Source organism: Bos grunniens, chromosome 28 (assembly GCF_055505025.1).
Source record: "Bos grunniens cultivar Pamir isolate PY7600 chromosome 28, Bosgru_T2T1.0, whole genome shotgun sequence".
Taxonomy (NCBI): domain Eukaryota; kingdom Metazoa; phylum Chordata; class Mammalia; order Artiodactyla; family Bovidae; genus Bos; species Bos grunniens.
Genome location: NC_141192.1, coordinates 37,396,551 through 37,401,679, shown reverse-complemented (window position 1 = coordinate 37,401,679; position 5,129 = coordinate 37,396,551).

Sequence of the window (5,129 nt, the reverse complement as noted above, 5' to 3'; positions counted from 1 at the left end):
AATCTGCCCTTTGGAGTGACAACTGTCTCCATCTGAAAACCGTGGAGAGAGGATATGGAGCAACAATGGTCCTCCCCAGCCATACATGATCATCTTAATTTATAGTTGGCCCTGTCAGTGGGACTTGAACCCACTGTCTTTTAATTGAAATCACACACCTGGTCTCAGGACTTAATGAAGCTTGAGTTCTTTGTGTCTGGTCACAGAAAGAATTCAGTAAGAGACAAAGTGATAGGTAAGAAATGGATTGCCCTGCTCCTTCCCTCATGTTTCACAAGGATGAAGTTATTACATGTAAAATACTATAAATAATGTCTGGGTCCACTAAGCATCAGGGATGGGTTTGCTATTCTTTCCCCATCATCCTCATCACTATGGACCTAGAAGTCAACTAAACTGGATTTCATTGGCATCCCAAGATTTCCTTGCACAAAATAACCATCCAGATGATACTGAGGGTCTGTGCACACTCAGCATAGTGGGGGACATGAGCCATCCTAGGGCAAGTACCCCTGCCTTTGATTCTGAGACACAGTTGTCTAGTCCATGGAGGGAGCTTTAAGGAGCATCTTTTGCAGTTTTTCACTAAGACACCCTTTCATGGCGGGAGGCAGAATTTGGCAGTCAATGGAGCAGCAGAGGTAGTGCGTGCCGTCACTTCAGTTGTGCCCAACTCTTTCACGACCCCACGCACTGTAGCCCACCAGGCTCCTCTGTGCATAAGATTCTCCAGGCGAGAATAGTGGAATAGGTTGCCATGACCTCCTCCAAGGGATCTTTCCAACTCAGGGATCAAACCCATGTCTGTTAGGCCTCCTACATGGGCAGGTCAGTTCTTTACCACTAGCGTCTCCTGGGAAGCCCAGGACAGGTAGAGCTCCACACTAATCTGCTGACAGTGGCAACAAATATTAAGGGTTCCCATCTATTAGTTCCACTCAGTCAAACTCTGAACAAGTAGTTATACGTAATCAAATTACATAAATATAGCCTCTTGCCTGCCCCAGACATGCATGGTATTGTCACAAAACGAGACAAGCTTTAAAGTTAATTTGAAATGCATGTGTCCTCTGCAATGCCAAAGATGGTAAAGCAACTGCATTGCATTCCCACGGACCTCCAACACTTCCTTCCTTCCTGGCTAGAGTATTTAACCCACTTCTCAAAGTACCGACTGTCTGGGGCTGGAAGGTGACGTGGGACATCTGGTCTCCCTGGTCCACCCACATAATGCATTCAGAGGATCTGCACTCTACATGGGGGCTCACAGCCTCCACGTTATAAGCAGAGACAGGCAGAAAAATTGCAAGTAAAGTTTTTTTTTTTTTTTTTTATTCATAAGGAAGAGAGAAGAAAGCAAAGAGGAAACTGAAACAGAATCACAGACCATTAAAGGGACGTTTGAGGGGCTCCTAGAGCCTTCTTGTAAGCTTCTTCTAAGTGTTTGTCCTGCCTGTCTTTGTGAGCTGCCTGCAGAAAGCAGGCACCCACCCACTGGATGGCAGCACCTCTTCTAGGGGGGCCTCCCTCTTCCATCAGCAACTATCCCAGCATCCTTGTTGAGGGCCCTTCTTCTGCCCCCTCTTCATGCTGGTGTCCTCCAAGTTTTCTCCTCTGCCTTCTTGAAGGCCTTTTCCAAAATGACTCCATTTAGAAGTCCAGCAGCAGTCCCCAACCTTTTTGACATCAGGGCCAGTTTTGTGGGAGACAGTTTTTCCACGACCCAGAGAGGGGTAGATGGTTTCAGGATGATTCAAGCAATTGCATTTATTGTGCACTTCATTTCTGTTATTATCACATCAGCTCCACCTCAGATCATCAGACATTAGATTCCAGAAGTTGGGGACCCCTGCTCTACTGGCTTAAACTGCCTCGTTTGTGCTGTGTGTCCTCCAGTTCTCCAACTCCTGCCCAAATCTCTGTACCAAATGCCTGCTGGACATTTCTGCTAATGTCCCACAGACATCTTCAGCATTTCCAAAACTGGAACTCAAAACTCCCTCCCCCAAGTGTGCTCTTCTACCTGGATTCCTCACCTGGGTCTGGACACTGTCTTTCCCCTACTTTCTGTCTCAAAACCTGAGTCTTTAAGCTCTCCCTTCTCATCTCCTTAATGGTGGTGATTGGTGGTTTAGTTGCTGAGTTGTGGTTGACTCTGTAACCCCATGAACCACGTAGCCCACCATGTTTCTCTGTCCATGAGATTTCACAGTCAAGAAAACCAGAGTGGGTTGCCATTTCCTTCTCCAGGGGATCTTCTGGACCCAAGGATCAAGTCCCAGTCTCCTGCATTGCAGGCAGGTTCTTTACTGCTGAGCTACCAGGGAAGCCCTATCAGTAGAAATAATTACAGCCAACACTGAATGGGCACATTAGTATACTGTGGCAGACATTATACTAATCCCACACATTTTCATCTAAAACACCTATTGTACAAGGTAGGTACTCTGATTAGCAGTGCTTTATACATGAGGAGACTAACACAGAGATTGTTTGATTAAGGTCACAGAGCTAATAGACAGCTGGGCTGAAACTTGGATCTGTTTAATTCCAAAGTTCAAGCTCTTTGTCACCACCCTGCACCAGCCTTGATCACTTGTCCTGAACAGTCTCTCCTCTGCATCCTTTTTTTCCAACTCCTGGAATGGCCGTTTTTTTTTTTTTTTTTTTTGCTTGCATCATTTCTCACATGGACCAATGCTACCCTCTATTAATTCTCTAGCTTTGAGCCTCCACCACCATATTGCTAATGAGATCTAAAACCTTTCAATGGTTTGGCACCACCTATAAGAGAAAGTGGAAAAATAACTCTAGAAAGAATGAAGAGATGGAGCCAAAGCAAAAACAACACCCAGTTGTGGATGTGATGGGTGATGGAAGTAAAGTCCAGTGCTATAAAGAGGAATATTGCATAGGAACCTGGAATGTTAGGTCCATGAATCAAGGCAAATTGGAAGTGGTCAAACAGGAGATGGCAAGGGTGAATATCAACATTTTAGGAATCAGTGAACTGGAATGGGTGAATTTAACTCAGATGACCATTATATCTACTACTGTGGGCAAGAATCCCTTAGAAGAAATGGAGTAGCCATCATAGTCAACAAAAGAGTCTGAAATGCAGTACTTGCATTTCAATCTCAAATGAGACAGAATGATCTCTGTTCATTTCCAAGGCAACTCATTCAATATCACAGTAATCCAAGTCTATGCCCTGACCAGTAATGCTGAAGAAGCTGAAGTTGAATGGTTTTAGGAAGACTTACAAGATCTTCTAGAACTAATGACCAAAAAAGGTGTCCTTTCCATTATAAGGGACTGGAATGCAAAAGTAGGAAGTCAAGAGATACCTGGAGTAACAGGCAAATTTGACCTTGGAGTAAAAAAAAAAAGCAGATCAAAAGCTAACAGTTTTGCCAAGAGAACACACTGGTCATAGCAAACACCCTCTTCAAACAACACAAGAGAAGACTCTACTTGATTATATTCTTTGCAGCCAAAGATGGAGAAGCTCTATACAGTCAGCAAAAACAAGACTGGGAGCTGATTGTGGCTCAGGTCATGAACCCCTTATTGCAAAATTCAGACTTAAATTGAAGAAAGTAGGGAAAAACCACTAGACCATTCAGAGATGACCTAAATCAAATCCCTTACGATTATACAGTGGAAGTGACAAAAAGATTCAAGGGATTAGATCTGATAGACAGAGTGCCTGATGAACTATGGATGGAGGTACGTAACATTGTACAGGAGGCAATGATCAAGACCATCCCCAAGAAAAAGAAAAGCAAAAAGGCAAAATGGTTGTCTGAGGAAGGCTTACAAATAGCTGAGAAAAGAAAAGATGTGAAAGGCAAAGGAGAAAAGGAAAGATATACCCATCTGAATGCAGAGTTCCAAAGAATAGCAAGGAGAGATAAGAAAGCCTTCCTCAGTGATCAATGCAAAGAAATAGAGGAAAACAATAGAATGGGAAAGACTAGAGATCTCTTCAAGACAATTAGAGATACCAAGGGAACATTTCATGCAAAGATGGGCTCGATAAAGGACAGAAATGGTAGGGACCTAGCAGAAGCAGAAGATATTAAGAAGAGGTGGCAAGAATACACAGAAGAACTATACAAAAAAGATCATCATGACCCAAATAACCACGATGGTGTGATCACTCACCTAGAGCCAGGTATCCTGGAATGTAAAGTCAAGTGGGCCTTAGGAAGCATCGCTATGAACAAAGCTAGTGGAGGTGATGGAATTCTGGTTGAGCTATTTCAAATCCTGAAAGATGATGCTGTGAAAGTGCTGCACTCAATATGCCAGCAAATCTGGAAAACTTAGCAGTGGCCACAGGACTGGAAAAGGTCAGTTTTCATTCCGATCCCAAAGAAAGGCAATGCCAAAGAATGCTCAAACTACCACACAATTGCACTCATCTCACACGCTAGTAAAGTAATGCTCAAAATTCTCCAAGCCAGGCTTCTATAGTATGTGAACTGTGAGCTTCCGGATGTTCAAGCTGGATTTAGAAAAGGCAGAGGAACCAGAGATCAAATTGCCAACATCCACTGGATCATCAAAAAAGCAAGAGAGTTCCAGAAAAACATCTATTTCTGCTTTATTGACTATACCAAAGCCTTTGACTGTGTGGATCACAATAGACTGTGGAAAATTCTGAAAGAGATGGGAATACCAGACCACCTGACCTGCCTCCTGAGAAATCTGTATGCAGGTCAGGAAGCAACAGTTAGAACTGGACATGGAACAACAGACTGGTTCCAAATCAGGAAAGGAGTATGTCAAGGATGTATATTGTCACCCTGCTTATTTAACTTATATGCAGAGTACATCATGAGAAATGCCAGGCTGGATGAAGTACAAGCTGGAATCAAGATTGCCAGGAGAAATATCAATAACCTCAGGTATGCAGATGACACTACCCTTATGGCAGAAAGCGAAGAAGAACTAAAGAGCCTCTTGAGAAAAGTGAAAGAGGAGAGTGAAACAGTTGGCTTAAAACTCAACATTCAGAAAACGAAGATCATGGCATCTGGTCCCATCACTCCATGGGAAATAGATGGGGAAACAATGGAAACAGTGGCAGACTTTATTTTGGGCGGGGGGCGGGGGGGCTCCAA